The following is a 21,296-nucleotide window of genomic DNA, read 5'->3' as shown; positions in this document are numbered from 1 at the left end:
TGCCAACAAAGCAGCAGAAAATGAGGATGACCAACTTCCTCATGTGTCACAGGGTGATCAGACGTTGCAACAAAAGACATGCAGGTGGTTGAGAGAAGAGAAAAAGCTTACATCACCTGATAATCCCAAGCGGTCTCCCATCCAAGTACTAACCAGGCCCAACCCTGCTTGGCTTCCGAGATCAGACGAGGTCAGGCATGTTCCGGGTGGTGTGGCCGTAAGCAGCAATGTCTCTGACAAATGTGCATTATATAGGTACTGGAATCATACGGTTCCTCTATGCAACCAGATAATTGCCGAGAAAAGCTGATGTGTAGCGGGTAAATCATCTTCTCTGATGTGATCATTCTCTGCAACTGAAACTGAGACTCTCAGATCACTTTGTGTCTGCCAACAAAGCAGCAGCAGCTGAAGATGACCAACTTCCTCATGTGTCACAGGGCGATCAGACGTTGCAACAAAAGACATGCAGGTGGTAGAGAGAAGAGAAAAAGCTTACAGCACCTGGTATTCCCAAGCGGTCTCTCATCAAAGTACTAACCAGGCCCAACCCTCCTTGGCTTCTGAGATCAAACGAGGTCAGACATATTCAGGGTGGTTTGGCCGTAAGCAACAATCTCTGTGACAAATGTGCATTATATAGGCAATGGAATCATATGGTTCCTCTATGTAACAAGATAATTGCCGAAAAAGGCTGATATATAGTGGGCACATCTTGTTCCCTGACGTGATAATTTTCTCCAGCTGAAAATGAGACTCTAAGATCACTTCGTGTCTGCCAACAAAGCAGCAGCAGCTGAAGATGACCAACTTCCTCATGTGTCACAGGGTGATCAGACGTTGCAACAAAAGACATGCAGGTGGTTGAGAGAAGAGAAAAAGCTTACAGCACCTGGTATTCCCAAGCGGTCTCCCATCCAAGTACTAACAAGGCCCAACCCTGCTTGGGTTCTGAGATCAGACGAGGTCGGGCATATTCAGGGTGGTGTGGCCGTAAGTAACAATGTCTGTGACAAATGTGCATTATATAGGTACTGGAATCATACGGTTCCTCTATGCAACCAGATAATTGCCGAGAAAGGCTGATGTGTAGCGGGCAAATCATCTTCTCTGATGTGATCATTCTCTGCAACTGAAACTGAGACTCTCAGATCACTTTGTGTCAGCCAACAAAGCAGGAGCAGCTGAAGATGACCAACTTCCTCATGTGTCACAGGGTGATCAGATGTTGCAACAAAAGACATGCAGGTTGTAGAGAGAAGAGAAAACACTTACAGCACCTGGTATTCCCAAGCAGTCTCCCATCCAAGTACTAAGCAGGCTCAACGCTGCTTGGCTTCCGAGATCAGACGAGGGCGGGTATGTTCAGGGTGGTGTGGCCGTAAGCAACAATGTGTCTGACAAAAGTGCATTATATTAGTACAGGAATCATACGGTTCCTCTATGTAACCAGATAATTGCTGAGAAAGGCTGATGTGTAGTGGGCACATCTTCTTCCCTGACGTGATTATTCTCTTCAGCTGAAACTGAGACTCTCAGATCACTTCGTGTCTTCCAACAAAGCAGCAGCAGCTGAAGATGACCAACTTCCTCATGTGTCACAGGGTGATCAGACGTTGCAACAAAAGACATGCAGGTTGTAGAGAGAAGAGAAAACGCTTACAGCACCTGGTATTCCCAAGCAGTCTCTCATCAAAGTACTAACCAGGCCCAACCCTCCTTGGCTTCTGAGATCAGACGAGGTCAGACATATTCAGGGTGGTTTGGCCGTAAGCAACAATCTCTGTGACAAATGTGCATTATATAGGCAATGGAATCATATGGTTCCTCTATGTAACAAGATAATTGCCAAAAAAAGGCTGATATATAGTGGGCACATCTTGTTCCCTGACGTGATAATTTTCTCCAGCTGAAAATGAGACTCTAAGATCACTTCGTGTCTGCCAACAAAGCAGCAGCAGCTGAAGATGACCAACTTCCTCATGTGTCACAGGGTGATCAGACGTTGCAACAAAAGACATGCAGGTGGTTGAGAGAAGAGAAAAAGCTTACAGCACCTGGTATTCCCAAGCGGTCTCCCATCCAAGTACTAACCAGGCCCAACCGTGCTTGGCTTCCAAGATCAGACGAGGTTGGGCATATTCAGGGTGGTGTGGCCGTAAGTAACAATGTCTGTGACAAATGTGCATTATATAGGTACTGGAATCATACGGTTCCTCTATGCAACCATATAATTGCCAAGAAAGGCTGATATGTAGTGGGCACATCTTGTTCCCTGACGTGATCATTTTCTCCAGCTGAAAATGAGACTCTAAGATCACTTCGTGTCTGCCAACAAAGCAGCAGAAAATGAAGATGACCAACTTCCTCATGTGTCACAGGGTGATCAGACGTTGCAACAAAAGACATGCAGGTGGTTGAGAGAAGAGAAAAAGCTTACATCACCTGATAATCCCAAGCGGTCTCCCATCCAAGTACTAACCAGGCCCAACCCTGCTTGGCTTCCGAGATCAGACGAGGTCAGGCATGTTCCGGGTGGTGTGGCCGTAAGCAGCAATGTCTCTGACAAATGTGCATTATATAGGTACTGGAATCATACGGTTCCTCTATGCAACCAGATAATTGCCGAGAAAAGCTGATGTGTAGCGGGTAAATCATCTTCTCTGATGTGATCATTCTCTGCAACTGAAACTGAGACTCTCAGATCACTTTGTGTCTGCCAACAAAGCAGCAGCAGCTGAAGATGACCAACTTCCTCATGTGTCACAGGGCGATCAGACGTTGCAACAAAAGACATGCAGGTGGTAGAGAGAAGAGAAAAAGCTTACAGCACCTGGTATTCCCAAGCGGTCTCTCATCAAAGTACTAACCAGGCCCAACCCTCCTTGGCTTCTGAGATCAAACGAGGTCAGACATATTCAGGGTGGTTTGGCCGTAAGCAACAATCTCTGTGACAAATGTGCATTATATAGGCAATGGAATCATATGGTTCCTCTATGTAACAAGATAATTGCCGAAAAAGGCTGATATATAGTGGGCACATCTTGTTCCCTGACGTGATAATTTTCTCCAGCTGAAAATGAGACTCTAAGATCACTTCGTGTCTGCCAACAAAGCAGCAGCAGCTGAAGATGACCAACTTCCTCATGTGTCACAGGGTGATCAGACGTTGCAACAAAAGACATGCAGGTGGTTGAGAGAAGAGAAAAAGCTTACAGCACCTGGTATTCCCAAGCGGTCTCCCATCCAAGTACTAACAAGGCCCAACCCTGCTTGGGTTCTGAGATCAGACGAGGTCGGGCATATTCAGGGTGGTGTGGCCGTAAGTAACAATGTCTGTGACAAATGTGCATTATATAGGTACTGGAATCATACGGTTCCTCTATGCAACCAGATAATTGCCGAGAAAGGCTGATGTGTAGCGGGCAAATCATCTTCTCTGATGTGATCATTCTCTGCAACTGAAACTGAGACTCTCAGATCACTTTGTGTCAGCCAACAAAGCAGGAGCAGCTGAAGATGACCAACTTCCTCATGTGTCACAGGGTGATCAGATGTTGCAACAAAAGACATGCAGGTTGTAGAGAGAAGAGAAAACACTTACAGCACCTGGTATTCCCAAGCAGTCTCCCATCCAAGTACTAAGCAGGCTCAACGCTGCTTGGCTTCCGAGATCAGACGAGGGCGGGTATGTTCAGGGTGGTGTGGCCGTAAGCAACAATGTGTCTGACAAAAGTGCATTATATTAGTACAGGAATCATACGGTTCCTCTATGTAACCAGATAATTGCTGAGAAAGGCTGATGTGTAGTGGGCACATCTTCTTCCCTGACGTGATTATTCTCTTCAGCTGAAACTGAGACTCTCAGATCACTTCGTGTCTTCCAACAAAGCAGCAGCAGCTGAAGATGACCAACTTCCTCATGTGTCACAGGGTGATCAGACGTTGCAACAAAAGACATGCAGGTTGTAGAGAGAAGAGAAAACGCTTACAGCACCTGGTATTCCCAAGCAGTCTCTCATCAAAGTACTAACCAGGCCCAACCCTCCTTGGCTTCTGAGATCAGACGAGGTCAGACATATTCAGGGTGGTTTGGCCGTAAGCAACAATCTCTGTGACAAATGTGCATTATATAGGCAATGGAATCATATGGTTCCTCTATGTAACAAGATAATTGCCAAAAAAAGGCTGATATATAGTGGGCACATCTTGTTCCCTGACGTGATAATTTTCTCCAGCTGAAAATGAGACTCTAAGATCACTTCGTGTCTGCCAACAAAGCAGCAGCAGCTGAAGATGACCAACTTCCTCATGTGTCACAGGGTGATCAGACGTTGCAACAAAAGACATGCAGGTGGTTGAGAGAAGAGAAAAAGCTTACAGCACCTGGTATTCCCAAGCGGTCTCCCATCCAAGTACTAACCAGGCCCAACCGTGCTTGGCTTCCAAGATCAGACAAGGTTGGGCATATTCAGGGTGGTGTGGCCGTAAGTAACAATGTCTGTGACAAATGTGCATTATATAGGTACTGGAATCATACGGTTCCTCTATGCAACCATATAATTGCCAAGAAAGGCTGATATGTAGTGGGCACATCTTGTTCCCTGACGTGATCATTTTCTCCAGCTGAAAATGAGACTCTAAGATCACTTCGTGTCTGCCAACAAAGCAGCAGAAAATGAAGATGACCAACTTCCTCATGTGTCACAGGGTGATCAGACGTTGCAACAAAAGACATGCAGGTGGTTGAGAGAAGAGAAAAAGCTTACATCACCTGATAATCCCAAGCGGTCTCCCATCCAAGTACTAACCAGGCCCAACCCTGCTTGGCTTCCGAGATCAGACGAGGTCAGGCATGTTCCGGGTGGTGTGGCCGTAAGCAGCAATGTCTCTGACAAATGTCCATTATATAGGTACTGGAATCATACGGTTCCTCTATGCAACCAGATAATTGCCGAGAAAAGCTGATGTGTAGCGGGTAAATCATCTTCTCTGATGTGATCATTCTCTGCAACTGAAACTGAGACTCTCAGATCACTTTGTGTCTGCCAACAAAGCAGCAGCAGCTGAAGATGACCAACTTCCTCATGTGTCACAGGGCGATCAGACGTTGCAACAAAAGACATGCAGGTGGTAGAGAGAAGAGAAAAAGCTTACAGCACCTGGTATTCCCAAGCGGTCTCTCATCAAAGTACTAACCAGGCCCAACCCTCCTTGGCTTCTGAGATCAAACGAGGTCAGACATATTCAGGGTGGTTTGGCCGTAAGCAACAATCTCTGTGACAAATGTGCATTATATAGGCAATGGAATCATATGGTTCCTCTATGTAACAAGATAATTGCCGAAAAAGGCTGATATATAGTGGGCACATCTTGTTCCCTGACGTGATAATTTTCTCCAGCTGAAAATGAGACTCTCAGATCACTTCGTGTCTGCCAACAAAGCGGCAGAAGCTGAAGATGACCAACTTCCTCATGTGTCACAGGGTGATAAGACATTGCAACAAAAGACATGCAGGTTGTAGAGAGAAGAGAAAAAGCTTACAGCACCTGGTATTCGCAAGCAGTCTCCCATTCAAGAACTAACCAGGCCCAACCCTGCTTGGCTTCCGAGATCAGACGAGGTCGAGCTTATTCAGGGTGGTGTGGCTGTAAGCAACAATATCTGGTACAAATGTGTATTATATAGGTACTGGAATCATACACTTCCTCTATGTAACCAGATAATTGCCGAGAAAGGCTGACTCTTAGTGGGCACATCTTCCTCCTTGATGTGATTATTCTCTGGAGCTGAAACTGAGACTCTCAGATCACTTCATGTCTGCCAACAAAGCAGCAGCAGCAGCTGAAGATGATCAACTTCCTCATGTGTCACAGGGTGATCAGACGTTGCAACAAAAGACATGCAGGTTGTAGAGAGAAGAGAAAAAGCTTACAGCAAATGGTATTTTCAAGCGGTCTCCCACCCAAGTACTAACCAGAACCAACCCTGCTTGGCTTCCGAGATCAGACGAGGTCAGGCATATTGAGGGTGGTGTGGCCGTAAGCAACAATGTCTGTGACAAATGTGCATTATATAAGTACAGGAATCATACGGTTCCTCTATGTAACCAGATAATTGCTGAGAAAGGCTGATGTGTAGTGGGCACATCATCTTCCCTGACGTGATTATTCTCTTCAGCTGAAACTGAGACTCTCAGATCACTTCGTGTCTTCCAACAAAGCAGCAGCAGCTGCTGAAGATGACCAACTTCCTCATGTGTCACAGGGTGATCAGACGTTGCAACAAAAGACATGCAGGTTGTAGAGAGAAGAGAAAACGCTTACAGCACCTGGTATTCCCAAGCAGTCTCCCATTGAAGTACTAACCAGGCCCAACCCTTCTTAGCTTCCGAGATCAGACGAGGTCGGGCATATTCAGGGTGGTGTGGCCGTAAGCAGCAATGTCTCTGACAAATGTGCATTATATAGGTACTGGAATCATACGGTTCCTCTATGCAACCAGATAATTGCCGAGAAAAGCTGATGTGTAGCGGGTAAATCATCTTCTCTGATGTGATCATTCTCTGCAACTGAAACTGAGACTCTCAGATCACTTTGTGTCTGCCAACAAAGCAGCAGCAGCTGAAGATGACCAACTTCCTCATGTGTCACAGGGTGATCAGACGTTGCAACAAAAGACATGCAGGTGGTAGAGAGAAGAGAAAAAGCTTACAGCACCTGGTATTCCCAAGCGGTCTCTCATCAAAGTACTAACCAGGCCCAACCCTCCTTGGCTTCTGAGATCAAACGAGGTCAGACATATTCAGGGTGGTTTGGCCGTAAGCAACAATCTCTGTGACAAATGTGCATTATATAGGCAATGGAATCATATGGTTCCTCTATGTAACAAGATAATTGCCGAAAAAGGCTGATATATAGTGGGCACATCTTGTTCCCTGACGTGATAATTTTCTCCAGCTGAAAATGAGACTCTAAGATCACTTCGTGTCTGCCAACAAAGCAGCAGCAGCTGAAGATGACCAACTTCCTCATGTGTCACAGGGTGATCAGACGTTGCAACAAAAGACATGCAGGTGGTTGAGAGAAGAGAAAAAGCTTACAGCACCTGGTATTCCCAAGCGGTCTCCCATCCAAGTACTAACAAGGCCCAACCCTGCTTGGGTTCTGAGATCAGACGAGGTCGGGCATATTCAGGGTGGTGTGGCCGTAAGTAACAATGTCTGTGACAAATGTGCATTATATAGGTACTGGAATCATACGGTTCCTCTATGCAACCAGATAATTGCCGAGAAAGGCTGATGTGTAGCGGGCAAATCATCTTCTCTGATGTGATCATTCTCTGCAACTGAAACTGAGACTCTCAGATCACTTTGTGTCAGCCAACAAAGCAGGAGCAGCTGAAGATGACCAACTTCCTCATGTGTCACAGGGTGATCAGATGTTGCAACAAAAGACATGCAGGTTGTAGAGAGAAGAGAAAACACTTACAGCACCTGGTATTCCCAAGCAGTCTCCCATCCAAGTACTAAGCAGGCTCAACGCTGCTTGGCTTCCGAGATCAGACGAGGGCGGGTATGTTCAGGGTGGTGTGGCCGTAAGCAACAATGTGTCTGACAAAAGTGCATTATATTAGTACAGGAATCATACGGTTCCTCTATGTAACCAGATAATTGCTGAGAAAGGCTGATGTGTAGTGGGCACATCTTCTTCCCTGACGTGATTATTCTCTTCAGCTGAAACTGAGACTCTCAGATCACTTCGTGTCTTCCAACAAAGCAGCAGCAGCTGAAGATGACCAACTTCCTCATGTGTCACAGGGTGATCAGACGTTGCAACAAAAGACATGCAGGTTGTAGAGAGAAGAGAAAACGCTTACAGCACCTGGTATTCCCAAGCAGTCTCTCATCAAAGTACTAACCAGGCCCAACCCTCCTTGGCTTCTGAGATCAGACGAGGTCAGACATATTCAGGGTGGTTTGGCCGTAAGCAACAATCTCTGTGACAAATGTGCATTATATAGGCAATGGAATCATATGGTTCCTCTATGTAACAAGATAATTACCAAAAAAAGGCTGATATATAGTGGGCACATCTTGTTCCCTGACGTGATAATTTTCTCCAGCTGAAAATGAGACTCTAAGATCACTTCGTGTCTGCCAACAAAGCAGCAGCAGCTGAAGATGACCAACTTCCTCATGTGTCACAGGGTGATCAGACGTTGCAACAAAAGACATGCAGGTGGTTGAGAGAAGAGAAAAAGCTTACAGCACCTGGTATTCCCAAGCGGTCTCCCATCCAAGTACTAACCAGGCCCAACCGTGCTTGGCTTCCAAGATCAGACGAGGTTGGGCATATTCAGGGTGGTGTGGCCGTAAGTAACAATGTCTGTGACAAATGTGCATTATATAGGTACTGGAATCATACGGTTCCTCTATGCAACCATATAATTGCCAAGAAAGGCTGATATGTAGTGGGCACATCTTGTTCCCTGACGTGATCATTTTCTCCAGCTGAAAATGAGACTCTAAGATCACTTCGTGTCTGCCAACAAAGCAGCAGAAAATGAAGATGACCAACTTCCTCATGTGTCACAGGGTGATCAGACGTTGCAACAAAAGACATGCAGGTGGTTGAGAGAAGAGAAAAAGCTTACATCACCTGATAATCCCAAGCGGTCTCCCATCCAAGTACTAACCAGGCCCAACCCTGCTTGGCTTCCGAGATCAGACGAGGTCAGGTATGTTCCGGGTGGTGTGGCCGTAAGCAGCAATGTCTCTGACAAATGTGCATTATATAGGTACTGGAATCATACGGTTCCTCTATGCAACCAGATAATTGCCGAGAAAAGCTGATGTGTAGCGGGTAAATCATCTTCTCTGATGTGATCATTCTCTGCAACTGAAACTGAGACTCTCAGATCACTTTGTGTCTGCCAACAAAGCAGCAGCAGCTGAAGATGACCAACTTCCTCATGTGTCACAGGGCGATCAGACGTTGCAACAAAAGACATGCAGGTGGTAGAGAGAAGAGAAAAAGCTTACAGCACCTGGTATTCCCAAGCGGTCTCTCATCAAAGTACTAACCAGGCCCAACCCTCCTTGGCTTCTGAGATCAAACGAGGTCAGACATATTCAGGGTGGTTTGGCCGTAAGCAACAATCTCTGTGACAAATGTGCATTATATAGGCAATGGAATCATATGGTTCCTCTATGTAACAAGATAATTGCCGAAAAAGGCTGATATATAGTGGGCACATCTTGTTCCCTGACGTGATAATTTTCTCCAGCTGAAAATGAGACTCTAAGATCACTTCGTGTCTGCCAACAAAGCAGCAGCAGCTGAAGATGACCAACTTCCTCATGTGTCACAGGGTGATCAGACGTTGCAACAAAAGACATGCAGGTGGTTGAGAGAAGAGAAAAAGCTTAGAGCACCTGGTATTCCCAAGCGGTCTCCCATCCAAGTACTAACAAGGCCCAACCCTGCTTGGGTTCTGAGATCAGACGAGGTCGGGCATATTCAGGGTGGTGTGGCCGTAAGTAACAATGTCTGTGACAAATGTGCATTATATAGGTACTGGAATCATACGGTTCCTCTATGCAACCAGATAATTGCCGAGAAAGGCTGATGTGTAGCGGGCAAATCATCTTCTCTGATGTGATCATTCTCTGCAACTGAAACTGAGACTCTCAGATCACTTTGTGTCAGCCAACAAAGCAGGAGCAGCTGAAGATGACCAACTTCCTCATGTGTCACAGGGTGATCAGATGTTGCAACAAAAGACATGCAGGTTGTAGAGAGAAGAGAAAACACTTACAGCACCTGGTATTCCCAAGCAGTCTCCCATCCAAGTACTAAGCAGGCTCAACGCTGCTTGGCTTCCGAGATCAGACGAGGGCGGGTATGTTCAGGGTGGTGTGGCCGTAAGCAACAATGTGTCTGACAAAAGTGCATTATATTAGTACAGGAATCATACGGTTCCTCTATGTAACCAGATAATTGCTGAGAAAGGCTGATGTGTAGTGGGCACATCTTCTTCCCTGACGTGATTATTCTCTTCAGCTGAAACTGAGACTCTCAGATCACTTCGTGTCTTCCAACAAAGCAGCAGCAGCTGAAGATGACCAACTTCCTCATGTGTCACAGGGTGATCAGACGTTGCAACAAAAGACATGCAGGTTGTAGAGAGAAGAGAAAACGCTTACAGCACCTGGTATTCCCAAGCAGTCTCTCATCAAAGTACTAACCAGGCCCAACCCTCCTTGGCTTCTGAGATCAGACGAGGTCAGACATATTCAGGGTGGTTTGGCCGTAAGCAACAATCTCTGTGACAAATGTGCATTATATAGGCAATGGAATCATATGGTTCCTCTATGTAACAAGATAATTGCCAAAAAAAGGCTGATATATAGTGGGCACATCTTGTTCCCTGACGTGATAATTTTCTCCAGCTGAAAATGAGACTCTAAGATCACTTCGTGTCTGCCAACAAAGCAGCAGCAGCTGAAGATGACCAACTTCCTCATGTGTCACAGGGTGATCAGACGTTGCAACAAAAGACATGCAGGTGGTTGAGAGAAGAGAAAAAGCTTACAGCACCTGGTATTCCCAAGCGGTCTCCCATCCAAGTACTAACCAGGCCTAACCGTGCTTGGCTTCCAAGATCAGACGAGGTTGGGCATATTCAGGGTGGTGTGGCCGTAAGTAACAATGTCTGTGACAAATGTGCATTATATAGGTACTGGAATCATACGGTTCCTCTATGCAACCATATAATTGCCAAGAAAGGCTGATATGTAGTGGGCACATCTTGTTCCCTGACGTGATCATTTTCTCCAGCTGAAAATGAGACTCTAAGATCACTTCGTGTCTGCCAACAAAGCAGCAGAAAATGAAGATGACCAACTTCCTCATGTGTCACAGGGTGATCAGACGTTGCAACAAAAGACATGCAGGTGGTTGAGAGAAGAGAAAAAGCTTACATCACCTGATAATCCCAAGCGGTCTCCCATCCAAGTACTAACCAGGCCCAACCCTGCTTGGCTTCCGAAATCAGACGAGGTCAGGCATGTTCCGGGTGGTGTGGCCGTAAGCAGCAATGTCTCTGACAAATGTCCATTATATAGGTACTGGAATCATACGGTTCCTCTATGCAACCAGATAATTGCCGAGAAAAGCTGATGTGTAGCGGGTAAATCATCTTCTCTGATGTGATCATTCTCTGCAACTGAAACTGAGACTCTCAGATCACTTTGTGTCTGCCAACAAAGCAGCAGCAGCTGAAGATGACCAACTTCCTCATGTGTCACAGGGCGATCAGACGTTGCAACAAAAGACATGCAGGTGGTAGAGAGAAGAGAAAAAGCTTACAGCACCTGGTATTCCCAAGCGGTCTCTCATCAAAGTACTAACCAGGCCCAACCCTCCTTGGCTTCTGAGATCAAACGAGGTCAGACATATTCAGGGTGGTTTGGCCGTAAGCAACAATCTCTGTGACAAATGTGCATTATATAGGCAATGGAATCATATGGTTCCTCTATGTAACAAGATAATTGCCGAAAAAGGCTGATATATAGTGGGCACATCTTGTTCCCTGACGTGATAATTTTCTCCAGCTGAAAATGAGACTCTCAGATCACTTCGTGTCTGCCAACAAAGCGGCAGAAGCTGAAGATGACCAACTTCCTCATGTGTCACAGGGTGATCAGACATTGCAACAAAAGACATGCAGGTTGTAGAGAGAAGAGAAAAAGCTTACAGCACCTGGTATTCGCAAGCAGTCTCCCATTCAAGAACTAACCAGGCCCAACCCTGCTTGGCTTCCGAGATCAGACGAGGTCGAGCTTATTCAGGGTGGTGTGGCTGTAAGCAACAATATCTGGTACAAATGTGTATTATATAGGTACTGGAATCATACACTTCCTCTATGTAACCAGATAATTGCCGAGAAAGGCTGACTCTTAGTGGGCACATCTTCCTCCTTGATGTGATTATTCTCTGGAGCTGAAACTGAGACTCTCAGATCACTTCATGTCTGCCAACAAAGCAGCAGCAGCAGCTGAAGATGATCAACTTCCTCATGTGTCACAGGGTGATCAGACGTTGCAACAAAAGACATGCAGGTTGTAGAGAGAAGAGAAAAAGCTTACAGCAAATGGTATTTTCAAGCGGTCTCCCACCCAAGTACTAACCAGAACCAACCCTGCTTGGCTTCCGAGATCAGACGAGGTCAGGCATATTGAGGGTGGTGTGGCCGTAAGCAACAATGTCTGTGACAAATGTGCATTATATAAGTACAGGAATCATACGGTTCCTCTATGTAACCAGATAATTGCTGAGAAAGGCTGATGTGTAGTGGGCACATCATCTTCCCTGACGTGATTATTCTCTTCAGCTGAAACTGAGACTCTCAGATCACTTCGTGTCTTCCAACAAAGCAGCAGCAGCTGCTGAAGATGACCAACTTCCTCATGTGTCACAGGGTGATCAGACGTTGCAATAAAAGACATGCAGGTTGTAGAGAGAAGAGAAAACGCTTACAGCACCTGGTATTCCCAAGCAGTCTCCCATTGAAGTACTAACCAGGCCCAACCCTTCTTAGCTTCCGAGATCAGACGAGGTCGGGCATATTCAGGGTGGTGTGGCCGTAAGGAACAATTTCTGTGACAAATGTGCATTATATAAGTACTGGAATCATACACTTCCTCTATGTAACCAGATAATTTCCGAGAAAGGCTCACTTGTTATGGGCACATCTTCTTCCCTGATGTGATCATTCTCTGCAGCTGAAACTGAGACTCTCAGATCACTTCGTGTCTGCCAACAAAGCAGCAGCAGCTGAAGATGACCAACTTCCTCATGTGTCACAGGGTGATCAGACGTTGCAAAAAAAGACATGCAGGTGGTAGAGAGAAGAGAAAAAGCTTACAGCACCTGGTATTCCCAAGAGGTCTTCCATCCAAGTACTAACCAGGCCCAACCCTCCTTGGCTTCCAAGATCAGACGAGGTCGGGCATATTCAGGGTGGTGCGGCCGTAAGCAACAATAGCTGTGACAAATGTGCATTATATAGGTACTGGAATCATACACTTCTTCTATGTAACCAGATAATTGCAGAGAAAGGCTGACTTGTAGTGGGCACATCTTCTTCCCTGATGTGATTATTCTCTGCAGCTGAAACTGAGACTCTCAGATCACTTCGTGTCTAACAACAAAGAAGCAGCAGCTGCTGAAGATGACCAACTTCCTCATGTGTCACAGGATGATCAGACGTTGCAACAAAAGACATGCAGGTGGTAGAGAGAAGAGAAGAAGCTTACAGCACCTGGTATTCCCAAGTAGTCTCCCATCCAAGTACTAAGCAGGCTCAACCCTGCTTGGCTTCCGAGATCAGACGAGGTCGGGCATGTTCAGGGTGGTGTGGCCGTAAGCAACAATGTCTCTGACAAATGTGCATTATATAGGTACTGGAATCATACGGTTCCTCTATGCAACCAGATAATTGCCGAGAAAGGCTGATAAGTAGTGGGCACATCTTCTTCCCTGACGTGATTATTCTCTCGAGCTGAAACTGAGACTCTCAGATCACTTTGTGTCTGCCAACAAAGCAGCAGAAGCTGAAGATGACCAACTTCCTCATGTGTCACAGGGTGATCAGACATTGCAACAAAAGACATGCAGGTGGTAGAGAGAAGAGAAAAAGCTTACAACACCTGGTATTCCGAAGAGGTCTTCCATCCAAGTACAAACCAGGCCCAACCCTGCTTGGCTTCCGAGATCAGACGAGGTCGGGCATGTTCAGGGTTGTGTGGCCGTAAGCAACAATGTCTCTGACAAATGTGCATTATATAGGTACTGGAATCATACGGTTCCTCTATGCACCCAGATAATTGCAGAGAAAGGCTGATGTGTAGCGGGCATATCATCTTCTCTGATGTGATCATTCTCTGCAACTGAAACTGAGACTCTCAGATCACTTCGTGTCAGCCAACAAAACAGCAGCAGCTGAAGATGACCAACTTCCTCATGTGTCACAGGGTGATCAGACATTGCAACAAAAGACATGCAGGTGGTAGAGAGAAGAGAAAAAGCTTACAGCACCTGGTATTCCCAAGAGGTCTTCCATCCAAGTACTAACCACGCCCAACCCTCCTTGGCTTCCAAGATCAGACGAGGTCGGGCATATTCAGGGTGGTGCGGCCGTAAGCAACAATAGCTGTGACAAATGTGCATTATATAGGTACTGGAATCATACACTTCTTCAATGTAACCAGATAATTGCAGAGAAAGGCTGACTTGTAGTGGGCACATCTTCTTCCCTGATGTGATTATTCTCTGCAGCTGAAACTGAGACTCTCAGATCACTTCGTGTCTGCCAACAAAGAAGCAGCAGCAGCTGAAGATGACCAACTTCCTCATGTGTCACAGGGTGATCAGACGTTGCAACAAAAGACATGCAGGTGGTAGAGAGAAGAGAAAAAGCTTACAGCACCTGGTATTCCCAAGCGGTCTCCCATCCAAGTACTAACCAGGCCCAACCGTGCTTGGCTTCCAAGATCAGACGAGGTTGGGCATATTCAGGGTGGTGTGGCCGTAAGTAACAATGTCTGTGACAAATGTGCATTATATAGGTACTGGAATCATACGGTTCCTCTATGCAACCATATAATTGCCAAGAAAGGCTGATATGTAGTGGGCACATCTTGTTCCCTGACGTGATCATTTTCTCCAGCTGAAAATGAGACTCTAAGATCACTTCGTGTCTGCCAACAAAGCAGCAAAAAATGAAGATGACCAACTTCCTCATGTGTCACAGGGTGATCAGACGTTGCAACAAAAGACATGCAGGTGGTAGAGAGAAGAGAAAAAGCTTACAACACCTGGTATTCCGAAGAGGTCTTCCATCCAAGTACAAACCAGGCCCAACCCTGCTTGGCTTCCGAGATCAGACGAGGTCGGGCATGTTCAGGGTTGTGTGGCCGTAAGCAACAATGTCTCTGACAAATGTGCATTATATAGGTACTGGAATCATACGGTTCCTCTATGCACCCAGATAATTGCAGAGAAAGGCTGATGTGTAGCGGGCATATCATCTTCTCTGATGTGATCATTCTCTGCAACTGAAACTGAGACTCTCAGATCACTTCGTGTCAGCCAACAAAACAGCAGCAGCTGAAGATGACCAACTTCCTCATGTGTCACAGGGTGATCAGACATTGCAACAAAAGACATGCAGGTGGTAGAGAGAAGAGAAAAAGCTTACAGCACCTGGTATTCCCAAGAGGTCTTCCATCCAAGTACTAACCACGCCCAACCCTCCTTGGCTTCCAAGATCAGACGAGGTCGGGCATATTCAGGGTGGTGCGGCCGTAAGCAACAATAGCTGTGACAAATGTGCATTATATAGGTACTGGAATCATACACTTCTTCAATGTAACCAGATAATTGCAGAGAAAGGCTGACTTGTAGTGGGCACATCTTCTTCCCTGATGTGATTATTCTCTGCAGCTGAAACTGAGACTCTCAGATCACTTCGTGTCTGCCAACAAAGAAGCAGCAGCAGCTGAAGATGACCAACTTCCTCATGTGTCACAGGGTGATCAGACGTTGCAACAAAAGACATGCAGGTGGTAGAGAGAAGAGAAAAAGCTTACAGCACCTGGTATTCCCAAGCGGTCTCCCATCCAAGTACTAACCAGGCCCAACCGTGCTTGGCTTCCAAGATCAGACGAGGTTGGGCATATTCAGGGTGGTGTGGCCGTAAGTAACAATGTCTGTGACAAATGTGCATTATATAGGTACTGGAATCATACGGTTCCTCTATGCAACCATATAATTGCCAAGAAAGGCTGATATGTAGTGGGCACATCTTGTTCCCTGACGTGATCATTTTCTCCAGCTGAAAATGAGACTCTAAGATCACTTCGTGTCTGCCAACAAAGCAGCAAAAAATGAAGATGACCAACTTCCTCATGTGTCACAGGGTGATCAGACGTTGCAACAAAAGACATGCAGGTGGTTGAGAGAAGAGAAAAAGCTTACATCACCTGATAATCCCAAGCGGTCTCCCATCCAAGTACTAACCAGGCCCAACCCTGCTTGGCTTCCGAGATCAGACGAGGTCAGGCATGTTCCGGGTGGTGTGGCCGTAAGCAGCAATGTCTCTGACAAATGTGCATTATATAGGTACTGGAATCATACGGTTCCTCTATGCAACCAGATAATTGCCGAGAAAAGCTGATGTGTAGCGGGTAAATCATCTTCTCTGATGTGATCATTCTCTGCAACTGAAACTGAGACTCTCAGATCACTTTGTGTCTGCCAACAAAGCAGCAGCAGCTGAAGATGACCAACTTCCTCATGTGTCACAGGGCGATCAGACGTTGCAACAAAAGACATGCAGGTGGTAGAGAGAAGAGAAAAAGCTTACAGCACCTGGTATTCCCAAGCGGTCTCTCATCAAAGTACTAACCAGGCCCAACCCTCCTTGGCTTCTGAGATCAAACGAGGTCAGACATATTCAGGGTGGTTTGGCCGTAAGCAACAATCTCTGTGACAAATGTGCATTATATAGGCAATGGAATCATATGGTTCCTCTATGTAACAAGATAATTGCCGAAAAAGGCTGATATATAGTGGGCACATCTTGTTCCCTGACGTGATAATTTTCTCCAGCTGAAAATGAGACTCTAAGATCACTTCGTGTCTGCCAACAAAGCAGCAGCAGCTGAAGATGACCAACTTCCTCATGTGTCACAGGGTGATCAGACGTTGCAACAAAAGACATGCAGGTGGTTGAGAGAAGAGAAAAAGCTTACAGCACCTGGTATTCCCAAGCGGTCTCCCATCCAAGTACTAACCAGGCCCAACCCTGCTTGGCTTCCAAGATCAGACGAGGTTGGGCATATTCCGGGTGGTGTGGCCGTAAGTAACAACGTTTGTGACAAATGTGCATTATATAGGTACTGGAATCATACGGTTCCTCTATGCAACCATATAATTGCCAAGAAAGGCTGATATGTAGTGGGCACATCTTGTTCCCTGACGTGATAATTTTCTCCAGCTGAAAATGAGACTTTAAGATAACTTCGTGTCTGCCAACAAAGCAGCAGAAAATGAAGATGACCAACTTCCTCATGTGTCACAGGGTGATCAGACGTTGCAACAAAAGACATGCAGGTGGTTGAGAGAAGAGAAAAAGCTTACAGCACCTGATAATCCCAAGCGGTCTCCCATCGAAGTACTAACCAGGCACAACCCTGCTTGGCTTTCGAGATCAGACGAGGTCGGGCATATTCAGGGTGGTGTGGCCGTAAGCAACAATGTCTCTGACAAATGTAAATTGTATAGGTACTGGAATCATACGTTTCCTCTATATAACCAGATAATTGCAGAGAAAGGCTGATAAATAGTGGACACATCTTCTTCCCTGACGTGATTATTCTCTCCAGCTGAAAATGAGACTCTCAGATCACTTCGTGTCTGCCAACAAAGCAGCAGCAGCTGAAGATGACCAACTTCCTCATGTGTCACAGGGCGATCAGACCTTGCAACAAAATACATGCAGGTGGTAGAGAGAAGAGAAAAAGCTTACAGCACCTGGCATTCCCAAGGGGTCTCCCATTCAAGTACTAACCAGGCCCAACCCTGCTTGGGTTCCGAGATCAGTCGAGGTCGGGCATATTCAGGGTGGTGTGGCCGTAAGTAACAATGTCTGTGAAAAATGTGCATTATATAGGTACTGGAATAATACAGTTCCTCTATGTAACCAGATAATTGCAGAGAAAGGCTAACTTGTTGTGGGCACATCTTCTTCCTTGATGTGATTATTCTCTGCAGCTGAAACTGAGACTCTCAGATCACTTCGTGTCTGCTAACAAAGCAGCAGCAGCTGAAGATGACCAACTTCCTCATGTGTCACAGGGCGATCAGACATTGCAACAAAAGACATGTAGGTGGTAGAGAGAAGAGAAAAAGCTTACAGCACCTGGTATTCCCAAGCGGTGTCCCATCAAAGTACTAACCAGAACCAGCCCTCCTTGGCTTCCGAGATCAGACAAGGTCAGACATATTCAGGGTGGTTTGTCCGTAAGTAACAATCTCTGTGACAAATGTGCACTATATAGGCAATGGAATCATACACTTCCTCTATGTAACCAGATAATTGCCGAGAAAGGCTGATATGTAGTGGGCACATCTTCTTCCCTGACGTGATAATTCTCTCCAGCTGAAAATGAGACTCTCAGATCACTTTGTGTCTGCCAACAAAGCAGCAGCAGCTGAAGATGACCAACTTCCTCATGTGTCACAGGGTGATCAGACGTTGCAACAAAAGACATGCAGGTGGTAGAGAGAAGAGAAAAAGCTTACAGCACCTGGTATTCCCAAGCAGTCTCCCATCCAAGTACTAACGAGGCCCAAACCTGCTTGACTTCCAAGATCAGACAAGGTCGGGCTTATTCAGGGTGGTGTGGCCGTAAGCAACAATATCTGTGACAAATGTGCATTATATAGGTACTGGAATCATACACTTCCTCTATGTAACCAGATAATTGCCGAGAAAGGCTGACTTGTAGTGGGCACATCTTCTTCCCTGATGTGATTATTCTCTGCAGCTGAAATTGACACTCTCAGATCACTTCGTGTCTGCCAACAAAGACGCAGCAGCAGCTGAAGATGACCAACTTCCTCATGTGTCACAGGAGGATCAGACGTTGCCACAAAAGACATGAAGGTGGTAGAGAGTAGAGAAGAAGCTTACAGCACCTGGTATTCCCAAGTGGTCTCCCATGCAAGTACTAACCAGGCCCAACCCTGCTTGGCTTCCAAGATCAGATGAGGTCAGGCATGTTCCGGGTGGTGTGGCCGTAAGCAGCAATGTCTCTGACAAATGTGCATTATATAGGTACTGGAATCATACGGTTCCTCTATGCAACCAGATAATTGCCGAGAAAGGCTGATGTGTAGCGGGTAAATCATCTTCTCTGATGTGATCATTCTCTGCAACTGAAACTGAGACTCTCAGATCACTTCATGTCTGCCAACAAAGCAGCAGCAGCTGAAGATGACCAACTTCCTCATGTGTCACAGGGTGGTCAGACGTTGCAACAAAAGACATGCAGGTGGTTGAGAGAAGAGAAAAAGCTTACAGCACCTGGTATTCCCAAGTTGTCTCCAATTGAAGTACTAACAAGGCCCAACCCTGCTTGGCTTCCAAGATCAGACGAGCTCGGGCATGTTCAGGGTGGTGTGGCCGTAAGCAACAATGTCTGTGACAAATGTGCATTATATAGGTACTGGAATAATACAGTTCCTCTATGTAACCAGATAATTGCCGAGAAAGGCTGACTTGTAGTGGGCACATCTTCTTCCCTGATGTGATTATTCTCTGCAGCTGAAATTGAGACTCTCAGATCACTTCGTGTCTGCCAACAAAGAAGCAGCAGCAGCTGAAGATGACCAACTTCCTCATGTGTCACAGGAGGATCAGACGTTGCCACAAAAGACACGAAGGTGGTAGAGAGTAGAGAAGAAGCTTACAGCACCTGGTATCCCTAAGTGGTCTCCCATCCAAGTACTAACCAGGCCCAACCCTGCTTGGCTTCCGAGATCAGACGAGGTCAGGCATGTTCCGGGTGGTGTGGCCGTAAGCAGCAATGTCTCTGACAAATGTGCATTATATAGGTACTGGAATCATACGGTTCCTCTATGCAACCAGATAATTGCCGAGAAAGGCTGATGTGTAGCGGGTAAATCATCTTCTCTGATGTGATCATTCTCTGCAACTGAAACTGAGACTCTCAGATCACTTCATGTCTGCCAACAAAGCAGTAGCAGCTGAAGATGACCAACTTCCTCATGTGTCACAGGGTGATCAGACGTTGCAACAAAAGACATGCAGGTGGTAGAGAGAAGAGAAAAAGCTTACAGCACCTGGTATTCGCAAGCGGTCTCCCATTCAAGAACTAACCAGGCCCAACCGTGCTTGGCTTCCGAGATCAGACGAGGTCGAGCTTATTCGGGGCGGTGTGGCGGTAAGCAACAATATCTGGTACAAATGTGTATTATATAGGTACTGGAATCATACACTTCCTCTATGTAACCAGATAATTGCCAAGAAAGGCTGACTCTTAGTGGGCACATCTTCCTCCTTGATGTGATTATTCTCTGGAGCTGAAACTGAGACTCTCAGATCACTTCATGTCTGCCAACAAAGCAGCAGCAGCAGCTGAAGATGACCAACTTCCTCATGTGTCACAGGGCGATCAGACATTGCAACAAAAGACATGCAGGTGGTAGAGAGAAGAGAAAAAGATTACATCACCTGGTATTCCCAAGCAGTCTCCCATCCAAGTACTAACCAGGCCCAAACCTGCTTGGCTTCCGAGATCAGACGAGATAAGACTTATTCAGGGTGGTGTGGCCGTAAGCAACAATATCTGTGACAAATGTGCATTATATAAGTACTGGAATCATACACTTCCTCTATGTAACCAGATAATTGCCGAGAAAGGCTGACTTGTAGTGGGCACATCTTCTTTCCTGATTTGATTTTTCTCTGCAGCTGAAACTGAGACTCTCAGATCACTTCCTGTCTGCCAACAAAGAAGCAGCAGCTGCTGAAGATGACCAACTTCCTCATGTGTCACAGGATGATCAGACGTTGCAACAAAAGACATGCAGGTGGTAGAGAGAAGAGAAGAAGCTTACAGCACCTGGTATTCCCAAGCGGTCTCCCATCCAAGTACTAATCAGGCCCAACCCTCCTTGGCTTCCGAGATCAGACATAATCAGGGTGGTTTGGCCGTAAGCAACAGTCTCTGTGACATATGTGCATTATATAGGCAATGGAATCATATGGTTTCTCTATGTAACCAGATAATTGCCGAGAAAGGCTGATATGTAGTGGGCACATCTTGTTCCCTGACGTGATAATTCTCTCTAGCTGAAAATGAGACTCTCAGATCACTTCGTATCTGCCAACAAAGCAGCAGCAGCTGAAGATGACCAACTTCCTCATGTGTCACAGGGTGATCAGACGTTGCAACAAAAGACATGCAGGTGGTTGAGATAAGAGAAAAAGCTTACAGCACCTGGTATTCCCAAGCTGTATACCATCAAAGTACTAACCAGGCCCAACACTGCTTGGCTTCCGAGATCAGACGAGGTCGGGCATATTCAGGGTGGTGTGGCCGTAAGCGACAATGTCTTTGACAAATGTGCATTATATAGGTAATGGAATCATACGGTTCCTCTATGTAACCAGATAATTGCCGAGAAAGGCTGACTTGTAG

The 21,296-nt window shown here is 46.1% G+C and overlaps 5 non-coding genes and 49 pseudogenes across 5 annotated transcripts; all 54 read right to left on the bottom strand.

Moving 5' to 3' along the window:
* Positions 1-104: 104 nt before the first annotated feature.
* LOC140288810 (5S ribosomal RNA) lies at positions 105-223 on the bottom strand (annotated as a pseudogene).
* A 269-nt stretch (positions 224-492) lies between these two features.
* Positions 493-611, bottom strand: LOC140274038 (5S ribosomal RNA; annotated as a pseudogene).
* A 269-nt stretch (positions 612-880) lies between these two features.
* LOC140274376 (5S ribosomal RNA) lies at positions 881-999 on the bottom strand (annotated as a pseudogene).
* A 269-nt stretch (positions 1,000-1,268) lies between these two features.
* LOC140294615 (5S ribosomal RNA) lies at positions 1,269-1,387 on the bottom strand (annotated as a pseudogene).
* Positions 1,388-1,656: 269 nt separating this feature from the next.
* LOC140290749 (5S ribosomal RNA) lies at positions 1,657-1,775 on the bottom strand (annotated as a pseudogene).
* Positions 1,776-2,045: 270 nt separating this feature from the next.
* LOC140298883 (5S ribosomal RNA) lies at positions 2,046-2,164 on the bottom strand. Its single transcript, XR_011914482.1, has one exon. It is a non-coding gene; the product is annotated as a 5S ribosomal RNA (ribosomal RNA).
* A 269-nt stretch (positions 2,165-2,433) lies between these two features.
* Positions 2,434-2,552, bottom strand: LOC140288807 (5S ribosomal RNA; annotated as a pseudogene).
* A 269-nt stretch (positions 2,553-2,821) lies between these two features.
* LOC140274032 (5S ribosomal RNA) lies at positions 2,822-2,940 on the bottom strand (annotated as a pseudogene).
* A 269-nt stretch (positions 2,941-3,209) lies between these two features.
* On the bottom strand, positions 3,210-3,328 carry LOC140274365 (5S ribosomal RNA; annotated as a pseudogene).
* A 269-nt stretch (positions 3,329-3,597) lies between these two features.
* On the bottom strand, positions 3,598-3,716 carry LOC140294614 (5S ribosomal RNA; annotated as a pseudogene).
* A 269-nt stretch (positions 3,717-3,985) lies between these two features.
* LOC140290748 (5S ribosomal RNA) lies at positions 3,986-4,104 on the bottom strand (annotated as a pseudogene).
* Positions 4,105-4,374: 270 nt separating this feature from the next.
* Positions 4,375-4,493, bottom strand: LOC140304664 (5S ribosomal RNA; annotated as a pseudogene).
* Positions 4,494-4,762: 269 nt separating this feature from the next.
* On the bottom strand, positions 4,763-4,881 carry LOC140288806 (5S ribosomal RNA; annotated as a pseudogene).
* A 269-nt stretch (positions 4,882-5,150) lies between these two features.
* On the bottom strand, positions 5,151-5,269 carry LOC140274020 (5S ribosomal RNA; annotated as a pseudogene).
* A 269-nt stretch (positions 5,270-5,538) lies between these two features.
* On the bottom strand, positions 5,539-5,657 carry LOC140277146 (5S ribosomal RNA; annotated as a pseudogene).
* A 272-nt stretch (positions 5,658-5,929) lies between these two features.
* LOC140295444 (5S ribosomal RNA) lies at positions 5,930-6,048 on the bottom strand (annotated as a pseudogene).
* A 272-nt stretch (positions 6,049-6,320) lies between these two features.
* LOC140299229 (5S ribosomal RNA) lies at positions 6,321-6,439 on the bottom strand (annotated as a pseudogene).
* Positions 6,440-6,708: 269 nt separating this feature from the next.
* On the bottom strand, positions 6,709-6,827 carry LOC140274014 (5S ribosomal RNA; annotated as a pseudogene).
* Positions 6,828-7,096: 269 nt separating this feature from the next.
* LOC140274353 (5S ribosomal RNA) lies at positions 7,097-7,215 on the bottom strand (annotated as a pseudogene).
* A 269-nt stretch (positions 7,216-7,484) lies between these two features.
* On the bottom strand, positions 7,485-7,603 carry LOC140294612 (5S ribosomal RNA; annotated as a pseudogene).
* Positions 7,604-7,872: 269 nt separating this feature from the next.
* LOC140290747 (5S ribosomal RNA) lies at positions 7,873-7,991 on the bottom strand (annotated as a pseudogene).
* A 270-nt stretch (positions 7,992-8,261) lies between these two features.
* Positions 8,262-8,380, bottom strand: LOC140298882 (5S ribosomal RNA). The gene has a single exon (XR_011914481.1). It is a non-coding gene; the product is annotated as a 5S ribosomal RNA (ribosomal RNA).
* A 269-nt stretch (positions 8,381-8,649) lies between these two features.
* On the bottom strand, positions 8,650-8,768 carry LOC140278492 (5S ribosomal RNA; annotated as a pseudogene).
* Positions 8,769-9,037: 269 nt separating this feature from the next.
* On the bottom strand, positions 9,038-9,156 carry LOC140274009 (5S ribosomal RNA; annotated as a pseudogene).
* A 269-nt stretch (positions 9,157-9,425) lies between these two features.
* Positions 9,426-9,544, bottom strand: LOC140292875 (5S ribosomal RNA; annotated as a pseudogene).
* A 269-nt stretch (positions 9,545-9,813) lies between these two features.
* On the bottom strand, positions 9,814-9,932 carry LOC140294611 (5S ribosomal RNA; annotated as a pseudogene).
* A 269-nt stretch (positions 9,933-10,201) lies between these two features.
* Positions 10,202-10,320, bottom strand: LOC140290746 (5S ribosomal RNA; annotated as a pseudogene).
* A 270-nt stretch (positions 10,321-10,590) lies between these two features.
* LOC140306594 (5S ribosomal RNA) lies at positions 10,591-10,709 on the bottom strand (annotated as a pseudogene).
* Positions 10,710-10,978: 269 nt separating this feature from the next.
* LOC140292744 (5S ribosomal RNA) lies at positions 10,979-11,097 on the bottom strand (annotated as a pseudogene).
* Positions 11,098-11,366: 269 nt separating this feature from the next.
* Positions 11,367-11,485, bottom strand: LOC140274004 (5S ribosomal RNA; annotated as a pseudogene).
* A 269-nt stretch (positions 11,486-11,754) lies between these two features.
* Positions 11,755-11,873, bottom strand: LOC140277133 (5S ribosomal RNA; annotated as a pseudogene).
* Positions 11,874-12,145: 272 nt separating this feature from the next.
* On the bottom strand, positions 12,146-12,264 carry LOC140295443 (5S ribosomal RNA; annotated as a pseudogene).
* A 272-nt stretch (positions 12,265-12,536) lies between these two features.
* Positions 12,537-12,655, bottom strand: LOC140307890 (5S ribosomal RNA; annotated as a pseudogene).
* Positions 12,656-12,924: 269 nt separating this feature from the next.
* Positions 12,925-13,043, bottom strand: LOC140311815 (5S ribosomal RNA; annotated as a pseudogene).
* Positions 13,044-13,315: 272 nt separating this feature from the next.
* LOC140296919 (5S ribosomal RNA) lies at positions 13,316-13,434 on the bottom strand (annotated as a pseudogene).
* A 269-nt stretch (positions 13,435-13,703) lies between these two features.
* LOC140276386 (5S ribosomal RNA) lies at positions 13,704-13,822 on the bottom strand (annotated as a pseudogene).
* A 269-nt stretch (positions 13,823-14,091) lies between these two features.
* On the bottom strand, positions 14,092-14,210 carry LOC140289499 (5S ribosomal RNA; annotated as a pseudogene).
* Positions 14,211-14,482: 272 nt separating this feature from the next.
* LOC140298881 (5S ribosomal RNA) lies at positions 14,483-14,601 on the bottom strand. Its single transcript, XR_011914480.1, has one exon. It is a non-coding gene; the product is annotated as a 5S ribosomal RNA (ribosomal RNA).
* A 269-nt stretch (positions 14,602-14,870) lies between these two features.
* Positions 14,871-14,989, bottom strand: LOC140276375 (5S ribosomal RNA; annotated as a pseudogene).
* A 269-nt stretch (positions 14,990-15,258) lies between these two features.
* LOC140289498 (5S ribosomal RNA) lies at positions 15,259-15,377 on the bottom strand (annotated as a pseudogene).
* A 272-nt stretch (positions 15,378-15,649) lies between these two features.
* On the bottom strand, positions 15,650-15,768 carry LOC140298880 (5S ribosomal RNA). Its single transcript, XR_011914479.1, has one exon. It is a non-coding gene; the product is annotated as a 5S ribosomal RNA (ribosomal RNA).
* Positions 15,769-16,037: 269 nt separating this feature from the next.
* LOC140288805 (5S ribosomal RNA) lies at positions 16,038-16,156 on the bottom strand (annotated as a pseudogene).
* Positions 16,157-16,425: 269 nt separating this feature from the next.
* Positions 16,426-16,544, bottom strand: LOC140274000 (5S ribosomal RNA; annotated as a pseudogene).
* A 269-nt stretch (positions 16,545-16,813) lies between these two features.
* Positions 16,814-16,932, bottom strand: LOC140299013 (5S ribosomal RNA). The gene has a single exon (XR_011914602.1). It is a non-coding gene; the product is annotated as a 5S ribosomal RNA (ribosomal RNA).
* A 269-nt stretch (positions 16,933-17,201) lies between these two features.
* Positions 17,202-17,320, bottom strand: LOC140281316 (5S ribosomal RNA; annotated as a pseudogene).
* Positions 17,321-17,589: 269 nt separating this feature from the next.
* On the bottom strand, positions 17,590-17,708 carry LOC140307776 (5S ribosomal RNA; annotated as a pseudogene).
* Positions 17,709-18,365: 657 nt separating this feature from the next.
* Positions 18,366-18,484, bottom strand: LOC140293188 (5S ribosomal RNA; annotated as a pseudogene).
* A 272-nt stretch (positions 18,485-18,756) lies between these two features.
* LOC140300780 (5S ribosomal RNA) lies at positions 18,757-18,875 on the bottom strand (annotated as a pseudogene).
* Positions 18,876-19,144: 269 nt separating this feature from the next.
* Positions 19,145-19,263, bottom strand: LOC140268978 (5S ribosomal RNA; annotated as a pseudogene).
* Positions 19,264-19,535: 272 nt separating this feature from the next.
* Positions 19,536-19,654, bottom strand: LOC140309744 (5S ribosomal RNA; annotated as a pseudogene).
* Positions 19,655-19,923: 269 nt separating this feature from the next.
* On the bottom strand, positions 19,924-20,042 carry LOC140295170 (5S ribosomal RNA; annotated as a pseudogene).
* Positions 20,043-20,314: 272 nt separating this feature from the next.
* Positions 20,315-20,433, bottom strand: LOC140295250 (5S ribosomal RNA; annotated as a pseudogene).
* A 272-nt stretch (positions 20,434-20,705) lies between these two features.
* Positions 20,706-20,814, bottom strand: LOC140295257 (5S ribosomal RNA; annotated as a pseudogene).
* Positions 20,815-21,083: 269 nt separating this feature from the next.
* LOC140280666 (5S ribosomal RNA) lies at positions 21,084-21,202 on the bottom strand (annotated as a pseudogene).
* Positions 21,203-21,296: the final 94 nt, after the last annotated feature.

Source organism: Leuresthes tenuis, unplaced genomic scaffold, assembly GCF_036924035.1.
Source record: "Leuresthes tenuis unplaced genomic scaffold, fLeuTen1.0.hap1 SCAF_1, whole genome shotgun sequence".
NCBI classification, from domain to species: Eukaryota; Metazoa; Chordata; class Actinopteri; order Atheriniformes; family Atherinopsidae; genus Leuresthes; species Leuresthes tenuis.
This window is presented reverse-complemented; position numbering and strand designations above follow the sequence as displayed.